Source organism: Rhipicephalus sanguineus, chromosome 7 (genome assembly GCF_013339695.2).
Source record: "Rhipicephalus sanguineus isolate Rsan-2018 chromosome 7, BIME_Rsan_1.4, whole genome shotgun sequence".
Classification (NCBI taxonomy): Eukaryota; Metazoa; Arthropoda; class Arachnida; order Ixodida; family Ixodidae; genus Rhipicephalus; species Rhipicephalus sanguineus.
The window spans coordinates 7,546,817-7,559,952 of NC_051182.1; the positions used below are offsets into that span (position 1 = coordinate 7,546,817).

Below are 13,136 nucleotides of genomic sequence, written 5' to 3' on the forward strand. Positions count from 1 at the left end.
CTTACAGTCATCTACCGGTGTCACCTCATGACGAGAATCAATATATATCACTCTAAGCACGGTAACGTTTACTAAAGGTGCAGATTTTCACAAATTTGTGTACTTATAAAATAGAAGTTATCTAGTAACCTTTAGTACCCGTTCATAGTATCGAGCATTCTCACGTAAAAATAGAGGTTACGTTGTACAGTACACGGTATATTGTTTACACAAAACGGCTTGCAGGATATTTTATGCGGCCACATCACGTAAAAATAGAGGTTACGTTGTACAGTACACGGTATACTGTTTACACAAAACGGCTTCCAGGAGATTTTATACGGCCACCGCTCTGCGCCTCTTCTTTCCTTCGCTCTTCTTTCTTCGACGCATTCCAGGAGGTTACGCTCATCACATGCTTGGATCAGCCAGTTGTGCCACAGCAACGGAAGCACAGCCTTCCACTCTTTCGCACTTCGTGCTGCGCGTGCATCGCGTTTTTTCCGCGCTTCCTTGTGCGGTTTTTAATACACCGTCCATATACGTACGCTAAGGAATGCGAACCTTTGCGGAAGGTGTCAAATGGAAGGTGCTTCTCGGAACACACGCGATGGCGCATTGTAATCATTCAAGTGCATGACTGCTTATAGAACGTGACAATTGCGGTGACCGAGGCCAAACGCGTCGCCTTCGCTCATTAGAAAGAGGCAGCTAACAAAACATTCGCATATTCGAGGCGACTTGGAGTTAGCATGCACTACAGTAATGATGAACCGCGATTATTATTAAAATGTGGTCGACCCGTCAATATCAGTGAAGACCAGAGATTTTATAACAGTATCATGATATACGTGTCAGGCCATCCTCTCTTGGTCCAACTTCTATGCAGTTTAACCCTTTCGGCCCTGGCGGTGTCAATTGACACCATCACAAAACATTTCCCCTAGCACCTCGGAATTTAAATCAAAACTGCCCATTCTTGGGGGAATATTTCTTCAATGATCCCCACTGCCATTGACACCAAAATGGTGACATGCTTGCGTAGCTGGAAGCCGCAAAGAAGAAGAAGCTTGACCGAAGTCATGGGTGACGCCGAGGCAGGTCAGATGAGGCGGGTGAGCGCCATTTTCGGATCGACGTACCGAAGCTGTTTCGATTAGTATCGCGCTGAAAAAGGAGACGTGGTTCACATTTTGTGTACTCTAGTGAATAGCCGAAAAAAATATGCTATTTTTCTCATTTCACAACCGCTGAGCCCTGATGACCTAATTTGATGTCATGTCCGTAAATCCATTAATACTTGCACCACTGGCTCAATTTTTCGTTTGTGGTCTTCTGAGGTCATAACTATTAGGAAAACACGCAGAAAAAAAGTCCCTGAGCAAAAGAAAAAATCCAGGGCTGAAAGGGTTAAGCATAGGCTGTCGTGATTATAACACTTCAATTATTTTTCTGCTGCTCGTGCACTTTCATTGACTGTGTTATTCGTGCTTATCAAACTATGTGTTATCCGATAATAAATACCAGCCGTCTATTTGTTACAGGGCTATTTGCGATTTTGTTCACCTTCAAATGTGGGATCAGCAATGGAAACGTGGATACTGACAAAATGTGAGGTTGACAAAGCAGGGAAGCTGCTGAAGGCCGTAAAGAAGTGCGCGGAGAATTAACACTGCTCCTCACGGCGTAGAGCATATTCAAAATTGATATACAAACCGTTCGCCATACGCCACGTTTAGTCAGTTTTACGTACTTCTCGCAAAACCCAAAGAACTGTCTGAAATCATCGCTTAATAAGTATAGCTGGCTGGTACGTATGTGCATATTATATACGAATGCTGAATGATATAAAGACGCAGTAAAAGCAAATGTATGCATACGCAAAAATACAATAATACCAAGAGCGCATACAAAGAGCCGCAACGCGGTTTTCTCGAGAGATAGAAATTGTAATGCTTAAACATCTACTTAATTGGATCAAGAGAGGATACTTGTCTGATACACATGGCACAACTCATGATTAGGAATATCTGTCAATCACCTGCCCTTCTTATTTATCGTTTTAGTGGCAGACCACATTTGAACAACACGATGCTTGTGGGCGAAGGTGTGACGTTATGATGCATGCAAGCTCTAAGCCAACTCCAAAGGAAATTGTTTTGTGCTATTCCTTGCGATGAGGGAAGCGTACATCTCTTGCCACGGACACCGCAACTGTTGTGCTCTAAGCAGACATGTACCAGAATTATTCCAAAGCTCCAGCGTGTGTATTCAGGACAGGGCAGGCCATATGACACCGCCGTGAAAGTTCTCATTACTCTGTGTACATATTTGTACGCTGCATAATAAAGCCGCAGAAAGAAGTACAAAAGATTAGGCGTGCACAGAAAGAAGCCCTAAAGGAAGAGCCACGCTTCTCTTGCTAGACGACACTTGGCTGGGCCGATCATGTGCGTAGCGAGTGGTCCGAAATGCGTCGCAGAAAGAAGATCGAAAGAAAAAAGAGGCACATACCCATTGTTAGGCGACACCTGGGTCGGTGGGCCACGGATAGAGCGGTCATACTGAGTGGAGCCCCCTGCAAATAATACGTGATCAGCGTCGTACTTCTCCTTAAGTACACCAATGTGTGCGGCATACCATAACTGCTGGTACTTTGCACATAAGCAGGACAGATGAAACCAGAGGGCAGCCAAAAAGAGGGTGATTGTCAGTCCTTTACTTTTGTTGCTCGGGTTGTGCGTGCTCCCAAGAAATTTTCTGAAGAAAAAAAACATCAACCATTCGAAAAGAATTCATATTTCATTGCTTTATACCTCCAAAGCAGAATACATCAGTTTATTGATTTATAGCTTCAGGGACTTGTCTAGCTGATAGAAGACCGCAAGTATTCAAAGCGTTTCCCCTTGTTTTCGCCTGTGGTTGGTACAAATTTACAGGAGCAGGTGGTCAGGATCTGCAGTCAAACCCTCTCTTGCTGCACGCACCATCATGTTTCATCAGTCAATATGTCAGCTGCTGATTCCGCAATCTCCACGCTGGACAGTCGATCCTAAAAGGAGAGGACCGTTATTTTACACTATTCCAACGGTTACTGCCACTTTGCACACAACTGCCGATAACATGTAATGTGAGACACATACTCCACCCCCCCCCCCCCCAAAAAAAAAGGGTGTTACTTGACCACTACATAAGCGTTCCTCAAATCTACTATCCTGTGCAATACGTTTATCGGAAAACAAAAATCTTATTTAAATCGCACGTTAATACCAAATGCAATTGACATCTGTTTAGCACAAAAGTCAGCAATACAATAATGTAAGTGACAGTTTAGTAGCGGAAACACGACAGCAGGCGATTAGAAACAGAAATATTACAATTTACAATTTTCAGTGACCATACTCGGCATTTCACGTAGAGCTTGAATATGCTCGTACCTAATTGTTTTCCTCAAGGGGCATCTTCCACTTGACAGTTCACAACCTCGGCTGCACCGAACGTAAGGCATATCGGCGTCTGGAAGCTTCCAAGCTGCCTGATAGTAGATCATCCCAGCATGCCTTGGGCGGGATGTATGCTGTAAACAGTTCCAACGCAACACATTTATTATGGCGGGAAAAAATCATTTGTGTTGTCTACGTACCTTTAAACATTCCGGCTTTGACAGTTAAATCACATGTATACTGATTCATTTTTTCTAACCACAATGACACGTTGCTTGCACCCTAGAACAGAACGAGAACACAAAAAAAAAGTTATCTCAGTGCCGGAGAACAAATTTTTATCGCCAAGGAACTAAGGACATCGAGAGACATACCAACCACACTGACCATGTCTCCCTTTGAACTCCTACGTTGCACGATTGCTGGCATTCGTGCTATCTGAAAATCGTTAAGCCACAGCGTATCGCTTATCGCGTAACATATTCTCAGCTGCCCCGTTTCGATAGCGACGCATTTAGACGTAATCGAGCGACGCAGAGCAAATACTGCCGGCAACAATGCGTAAAAGCATGACAACTTATTTTTCTGACTCGACCCAACTCTTACAGCAGCGTAAGCATGAGCATGAATTATCTGAATTTTGAATGCCGTACATTGTGATCTGCATGAGTGCAACTATGGAATGAAGATGACTTCAGCATATATTTGTGGTAAGGTTTCAAGTTAGGTCAACACGCAGAAGTTTGAAGTCTGACGGAAGCCCGTCTGGTTGGGTTGATACGTGATCACGTTGAAGACCCGAGGCACTGAGCCGACTAAAGCAAAAAGCACACGCACACATGCACACACACACGCACGCGCGCACACACACACATACACACAAGCGCACACACACGCACGCGCGAGCGCACACACACACGCACGCGCGAGCGCACACACACACGCACGCGCGAGCGCACACACACACGCGCGCGCACACACGCGAGCACACGCGCACGAGCACACACACACGCGCGCGCACACACATACACACACGCACGCGCAAGCGCACACACACACGCGCACACACACACGCGAGCACACACGCACACGAGCACACACGCACGCGCGAGCACACACACACACGCGAGCAAACACACGAGCACACACACGCGCGCGCGCACACACACACACACACACGCACGCACGAATGCGCGAGCAAACACACACGCACACACACACACACACGCACGCGCGAGCACACACGCGAGCAAACACGCGCGCGCGCACACACACACGCACGCGCGAGCACACACACACGCGCGCACGAGCACACACGCGCACACGCACACGCGCGCTCGCGCGAGCACACAAACACTCACGCACGCGCGAGCACATACACACACGCGAGCACACACACACGCGCGCACGAACACACACGCGAGCGAACACACGCGCGCACACGCACACACGCACGCGCGAGCGCACACACACGCGCGCACGAGCACACACACACACACGCACGAGCACACACACACACGTACGCACGCACACACACGGAGTGGCCGGTATCAAGAGCGACTCGAGATAAAGACGTCGTGACAGTCATTTTTCTCTAGCGCGAGCACGTGCCTTCCCCCAGTCGATTGCGTGTCCCCTGAAACGTGCTCAGCCAAAGCACCGGATTTAACAATTTATTTTTTCACGTCATAAACGTGCTTTTGTGTGTGTGTATTAAATGTTTACTTCGGTCGGCGCAGTGCCTCGGGTTCGCTACATTCAGCTACACACGGAAGGATGCTGTGATTTCCTTTAAGACACTTAAAACTACACTTAAAACGCACTCTTAACGCCATTTCATTGTCTTTCGGGTACTTAAAGCTTTATTCATTTCGGTAGCGCAAAACAATTAAAGACAAGAGAGGACACGTTGACAGGACGGGCGCTAGACATCAACTGACTTTACTGCAAGGAAACACACAAAAACCCGTTGCACAGGCGCGACGCGCTACATCACTCTACGAGGGCTTTTTTTTTTTCGTTTAATGTGTCTAATTTTCTTTGCGCTACCGAAATGAACACCAGTGATCACAACCAACTAGCCCGCATTACCGCCTTAAACCCTCACTCGTCCACCTAAAACTGCCGCAGCAGAGTTTGAAGCATGGCGAAAAGTTGAATTAAGGCCGTTTCACATGACACAAAACAGAGCGATTTTCAGGCTGCGAATTCGCTCGCAGCGAAAAAAAAGGCCGATCGCTCTCGCCGCAGCGGTCAGCGGCGAGCGACCAACATGTTGGAAATTTTTCGCTCTGTTCGCAGCGGCGGAGCGATTTTCCAGTCGAGACCCGTCGAAATTGTGCCGACCCGGCCGAGCCGTCGAAATTGCGCCAACAAGTTTGTTTTGGTTATGGCCGTTGTTGCGTATTTTCAAGTGAATTTAGATTGTAAAGTGTTTTTAAATGACAAGACAGGCGTTCTCTTCGCTACCGTGATGAAAATTTAAGAATATCGTAACACACAGATTGTTACATTACATTCGAAAATTATGCAGTGTCTGCCCACGAACAACGGCAGCAAGCAACTTTGCGCGCCGCGCCAGTCGCAGAGCGAAAATCGCAGACCATTCGCGGTCCATGTGAAACGAAACCGCCATTAGCGGCGGTTGCGAACAGAGCGAATAGAGCGAACCGAGCGATTTCCTTCGCTGCAATCGCGGCATGTGAAACAGCCTTTAGCCGACACGTTGCGTATAGACGCCACGAAATATCATGTACCAGTGACAAGGACATGACAAACAGCCCAGACTGCCATTGACAGGAGCGAGTTACTGCGCACGCAGAGCTCGTCTGGGCAAAGCTGATCTGGGGCACTTTGTTTATGCCGCCTACAGTATTTCACACCGTGATTGCAGCCTTCATCGAGCGTGTTGAAGGTATCAAGACGGCGACAGCAAGAAGGGTTAAACTTCTGTCCTTCATCTCTTCTCACATAAACGTGTATGATAACGAATGATCTTAGTCGGATGTTTGATAATATACGCCCAAACACTCATCTTGTAATGTCAAACGCAGAGCAAATACTGCCAATAACAATGCATTACATAAAAGTATGACACGATTTATTTAAAACATAAAAGTATGACACCATTACATAAAAGTATGACACGACCCATCTCGTACAGTAGCGTAAGCATGAGCATGACTTCAGGCAAACACGCGACATAAGTACATATACACAAGCAAATAACGTACTGAAGAGAGAATATTGCTTACCTGCAAATCACATTTACTGCGGTCTTCGGGCAACGTAACAACGGATGCAACCCGCTCGACAATTGCGAGTCTCAGGCAAGCGAAGAATCAGCAATGCAGCTCGTCGCAACGGCCGCGCAGCCCACTGAACGTGCCCGTTGCAATGCATCGTGGCTTATTTGCGGCGGATCGCGCACGTTAATGACTGTCCTTGCTTGCTGTATCACTAGTTACACGCCACTCACGTACACAACACGATTAGACCAGGCACGTTAACAAAGCGCGGAGCGTAAAACCTGGTTAAATCGATGAAACGAATAGCAGCACTGCACAAACGCGACTTCAACAACCGCACCAACCGCCTCGCATTCGAATGCTCTTCCCGGCATACACCTCAAGCTGTGCAAAGCCTAGGAGAGATGACGCCGTCCCTGGTTCGATAAAGTTGAAGCGGCGCCTCGAGGACGCCACATTTGTTACTCACCGCGAGCTCATACATCTCTCTACGCGGCCTCTCTACTGGAGCGGCCGTCCCACGCTGTTTTGTGAACTCAGCGGCATCTTTTTCTCCCGTGTTAGCGAATTGATGACGGTTAACCGTGTTTGGTGCTATGTTGTCCCGTGACGTTTGCTGCACTTTACGATCCGTTAATTATAACGCGAAGAAAAACAAACAAACAAACTAGACAACACGACAGCGAAATTAAAATAAATTGTATTGCGAGTCTCGGAAAAATATTTTTCTCGCGCCACGGGATGGTTCTTCGATCGCATCGTCAGTTTAATTTGGTCGGTTGTCGTGTGCTCACAGTACTTTATCTTATCGCCATATGTGAAGCTTCCCGGAGGCAAATTAATTACTTCTGCGGCTTAAAAGCAAAACAGATATAAGAGCTACTTAATAAGTTGTTTAGCACAAACATTTGACCAACATACGATAGTTTTTCGTTCTTGTGCTTCTGCCGATGTCTGTGCAGATTATGTCACTTCATAAATTACGGGTTTTGGAAGCGGGCTCACCTTATTGAACTCCCAGTTTTAGTTCATACCCCACCATCGCTTGCCTCAGTACGCCGCAATGTAAAATCGCTGCTCCTGTGATTTGCTTTTCTGCTGTCAAGACCCGTTCTGTGTGTACATCATCCGCTGTTCAATTGATAAAGCCAGCCTTGAACAAGACAGATCGCGATGTCACACATTGATCAATAAACTTCCACTCCATAGTGTAGGTCCCCTGAGGGATGAGTCATTGCGCTTTTATAAGTTACAATCTAAAGGTTACAATGCTCATCGCGGTGCTTTAGCTTTTAACTTGGCACGCTGCTGTCGATGTAACCTTTATGAGAGAGGGAAATGAAGAAAACACAAAGATAAAATTGCTGTAACAGCCACGTAACTTATAAATTATAAGTTACATGTCTTTTTATGCTGTCGTAAACGTTACCGTGATTAGAGTGTATATATGTAACAGTGAAGAAGAGACTTACCGTCACGGTTGTGGGCGCCTACCTATCTCCATCAAGTCGATTTGACGATAAAAGACTACAAGGCATCCTGTCATCATCTCCCCACCCGTGCGTTATCATCGGGGACTTCAATGCTCACCATACACTCTGGGGAAGTAGCAAGATCAATGCTAAAGGCAGAAAGTTGGTGTCCTTTGCCTCCGACAATGAACTCTTCTTGCTAAATGACGGCAGTCCAACGTTTTTGCGTGGTTCAACGTATAGCAGCTGTCTTGACTTGGCGTTTGTCTCACGAAGCCTCGTCAGGCGTGCTGGTTGGTTCCCGGACATAGAAACGCATGGGAGTGACCACATTCCCACGTATGTCAAGATTGAAGGATTCTCCCCTTCCAAGATACGCGATAGCATTCAAAGAGTGGACTGGACGAAATTTCAGTCTTGCATGGAAGAGCAATGTCAAGCGAATAGATAACTTGACTTAGTGGAGATAATCAAGAGCACGATACACGATACTACGCGTACTCTCACACGCTCTTCGAAATTAACAGAATTTGACATCGAATTAGAGCGACTTCGAGCAATCCGACGACGTGCTGAACGAAGATACCGACGCACGGAGGCAATGGAAGATTTACGGACCGCTCGACGTCTACAGAAGAAGATTCAGCGCCGTATAGAAAAACTCGAATCGCAACGTTGGACTGTTTTTTGCGAGTCGCTTGACCTTCGTAAACCTCTATCGTTATTGTGGAGGACGGTACGAGGTCTGCGCACAAAACCCATTCAGTGGTCCCCATTCAAGGCGCTAGCTCTCTCTCAAAAGCAACCAGATATTGACGTGGCAGAAGAATTTTGTGCCAGATTATCTGGGCAACTCACAGCACCAAACAGCCTATTACCCTCGAGAAGCTGTCCACAACCACGAGATCCCCGCATGGATTTGCCATTTTCCATCCATGAACTCAAGGCAGCACTAGCTTTGTGTGGACACGCGTCGGCACCAGGGCCCGACGGAATTTCGCACGGAGCCCTGTGTCATCTGGGCGAACGCGCGAGAACTTTTCTCCTGGAGTTGTACAACAAATCCTGGCAGGATGGCACGCTCCCGACAAGCTGGAAGACTAGTCACCTGGTTCCACTACTGAAGCCGGGCAAGTCACCGTTGGAGCTCTCATCTTACCGCCCTGTAGCATTGGCCAGTTGTCTAGGCAATGTTATGGAGAGGATGATCCTCGGACGCCTGGAGTGGTACTTGGAGTGCAACAACACATACCCAGGTGCCATGGCCGGATTTCGACGTGGTCGATCATCGATTGACAACGTCGTCGACCTGGTCACCTACGTTCAACACGAGAAAAACCGAAAGCGTCTCTGCGCCTCTTTGTTTCTCGACGTCAAATGAGCGTATGACTACGTTTCGCACGAAGCCATCCTCACCGCTCTCGAAGAGGTAGGAATAGGCGGTCGGATGTTACGCTGGATACGTAGCTATCTCTCATAGCGATCCTTTTTTGTGAGCACCGAGGACGGCCAAACTTCTCCACATTATAGCTACCGTGGCGTCCCGCAGGGCGGCGTACTCAGTCCTGTGCTGTTCAACCTAACGCTGATTGCCCTCCTTGAGCACCTGCCAAGCACAGTTAGGCTATCAGTGTACGCGGATGATATCTGCATTTGGACGTCCGCCGTAACACGCCTACAGTTGTGAGCTGCCACTCAAACTGCCCATTACCTCCGCAACAGAGGCTTGGAAATTTCTTCCGAGAAGTGCGCCCTCGTGGCGTTTACACGCAAGCCTACGAATAACTACAGCGTAGTAATCAATGGTCAATATATACCATATATTCGATCACACAAGTTTCTGGGTGTCATAATTGACAGAGACATATCATGGAGTCATCACGTATCGTACCTAAAAAAAAAACGGTTGATCGGCATCTGTCATCTTCTGAAGTTTTTCGCAGGGAAGACGTGGGGAATGCCCCAAAGTGCCATGCTACAGCTGTACAGAGTACTTTTCCTCGGCTTCCTGCGGTACAGCTTGCCTGCATTAACCAACGCAAGCAAAACAAGCCTACGAACGTTACAAAGTGTTCAGGCCCAGGCACTCCGAATTTGCCTAGGCTTGCCTCGTAGTGCATCGACGGTGGCTTCTATAGCGATAGCCGGAGACCATCTCATCAAGACACACATTGACGTTGAAGCCCTCAGGACACATATAAGGCATCTGGCTCGGACTCCCCGCCACCACCTAGCCTCCTTTCCAGCAGACAGACCACGCACATCTTTTTGCCAAACGGTAACCGCGTATCGCGAGTCTTTACCAATATGCTTCATGCCCGCCGCGAGACCTTCGATTCCTCCGTGGTGCCTGACTCAGCCCAACATCAGCCTAACCATACCTGGCATCCGGAAAAAAACGGATATGTCATCACGTGCCCTTAAACAGCTGGCTTTACTCCTGCTATATGAGAAGTACCAAGGATATGTACATGTATACACCGACGGCTCCGTTTTGCCAAACAGCTCAACTGCAGCAGTTGTGATACTGATCAAAGGCACAACAATCAAATTCAAGACCTCCCACCTTACGACATCGACGGCAGCAGAGCTCGCAGCGCTTCGTGTCGCATTACATTTCATTAGTAATTAACGGGCCCAAAAATGGGCTATGTTCAGTGACTCGAAGGCGGCACTGCAGTCTCTTCTGTCACCTCTACGACGCGGCCCGCACGAACAACTAGTATTTGAGATTGCAGAAGACACGCACCATTTAACTGAGAAAGGACACGAAATAACTTTTCAGTGGCTTCCAAGTCACTGTGGGATTATCGGCAATGAACGGGCCGATCAAGCTGCTCGTTCCGCCCATACTGAAAACAATCAACTCTTAATACCGCTCTCCAGAACTGACGCTGCTCGGAAGCTCCGCGTGCTTGCTCGCCAACGCACCATGTCGCAGTGGAACGAGCCACACTTCCAGCACGCACGACTACATGCCCTAGACCCAACTCTCAGCCTTCGCATTTCCCCAGGACTTCGCCGAGGTGACGCTACCCTTCTATACAGGTTATGGTTGGGTGTCGCATATACCTACGCGTACGCGTTCCGCATAGGCATGGCCGACACCGCAGCTTGTGACCACTGCGGAAGTGATGAAACGATTCAGCATATTCTGTGCGACTGTCCACAGTACTGTTCGCAGAGACAGACGCTTTGCAACGCGCTTGAAAAACTGGACGACCGAACTCTTTCGGAAGAAAGAATTCTGCGCCACCGACAGGACTTAACATCACAGAAGAAGGCTGTGCAGGGGCTAATGCGCTTTCTGCGTTCAACCGGTCTTTCAGAACGGCTCTCATAGGACGTCCTGCATGCGTGTGCATGCGTGCGGTGTTTTTTGTTTTTTTTTATTTTATCTCGCTCTCTCTGTCCTCTTTCCGACCCCTATATCCCCACCCCTGTGCAGGGTAGCAAACCGGTCACTCGCACCAGGTTAACCTCCCTGCCTCTTCCTTTTCATCTATTTCTCTCTCCGAAATAATGAACCAGTTGGAAGTCAGCGCTCGTCTTTGTCGGTTCTTTGTCCCCTCGTTTTCTTCTGCGCTGTACTCAACTTCATGTGAATTGTGTATTTGGTTGTGTTTCATCAAGTTAGCCCAAAATGTTGTGAGATGTTAAATAGCAGTGTGGATTGTAGGAGCAATCTAATTTAAAAGCACTTGTTTAAAGGATTTGGGGCGGGGTATATTTACTTTTTGTGTTTCTTTTCTGGGACGGCCAATATGATTAATCTTGTAAGCATCTCCTCATCCATAGATGTTGTACCTTTGGCGGCACGAAATTCCGTCAGTGTTTCAGAGTAGCGGGTTTTTCATTTTTCATTTGTTTGTGCTTTTACAGAAGCCTGGCTGGTTTTAAGCGAACCCAAGACGATTGATCGCGGCACGGCATTGCGTTGTGTGGTTCCCTTTGCTGCTGTCTGTCATTGTGAGGTGGTTTGGGAGCTCCTTGCGAGTTCGTAGCTGTTGGTTCCAAGTCAAGCCATCGTCCTCGTCACCAGCAATTTTGAGCGCTGGCCAGCAGGGATTTTTCGGGTGGCGGAGGAGTTGTTGCGTTTGGCCCTGGAATTCATCATGGCAGACACCATTGGGCATGTTCATTTATTTATTTATTTATTTATTTATTTATTTATTTATTTATTTATTTATTTATTTTGTAGCGAAGCTTATTGGAACTCTGAAGTGGGTCGTCCTCTCCGGCCCCTTCTAGTGGGTTGCCCTCTTCGGACAGAGCGCAGCTCAGAGTCGGCACCCGCCTTGACTGTCGCAGTCGTTTATCGTCGCCGAGTGCCCGCAAATAAACGTCTTTATAATTTGGTGGAGGTGCTGGGCTTTCACAACAACTTCGGCCCTCATTCGATGCCCCTGGCTCTTCGATCCCGTACCCTGCCGCCTACGATGCCTCAAGACGCCTCCCAGCAAACGGCCCCGCCTACACCGACCTCATGCCCAGGTGTGCCTCGTATCCGCGACCCTCCGGTCTTCACTGGCGCAGATGGCACCGACGTAGAGGACTGGCTCGCGATTTACGAGCGCGTGAGTGTCCCCAATAAATGGGACGAGGCAGGAAAACTGACTAACCTGGTTTTCTACGTCGCGGGTGTGGCGGGCTTGTGGTACAACAACCACGCATCAGATTTTACAACGTGGTCCGACTTCAAGACCGCCATTATCAATGTGTTTGGCCGCCCTGCCGTTCGTAAGCTGCAGGCCGAACAGCGCTTACGTGAACGCGCTCAGCAGGCCGGTGAATCATTCACCAGTTACATTGAAGACGTCCTCGATTTCTGTAAGAAAGCCGACGCCACCATGTCCGAAGCTGACAAGATCCGGCACATCATGAAAGGCATCGACGACGACGCCTTCACCATGCTGCTCGCCAAGAACCCCAGCACAGTGGCTGAGGTCATCACACTGTGCCAAAGCTACGAGGAGCTGCGCCGGCAGCGGCTG

At 48.2% G+C, this 13,136-nt stretch overlaps 1 long non-coding RNA gene across 2 annotated transcripts; it reads right to left on the reverse strand.

The window, feature by feature from the left end:
- Positions 1 to 2,801: 2,801 nt before the first annotated feature.
- On the reverse strand, positions 2,802 to 7,078 carry LOC125759183 (uncharacterized). Of its 2 annotated transcripts, none has more exons than XR_007416708.1 (4): positions 6,677 to 7,078; positions 3,623 to 3,704; positions 3,417 to 3,556; positions 2,802 to 3,031 (listed from the first exon to the last, which is right to left on the reverse strand). It is a non-coding gene; the product is annotated as an uncharacterized LOC125759183 (long non-coding RNA). The 2 variants fall into 2 exon arrangements; XR_007416709.1 differs by lacking the exon at positions 6,677 to 7,078 and adding an exon at positions 3,797 to 4,192.
- Between the last annotated feature and the right edge of the window lie 6,058 nt (positions 7,079 to 13,136).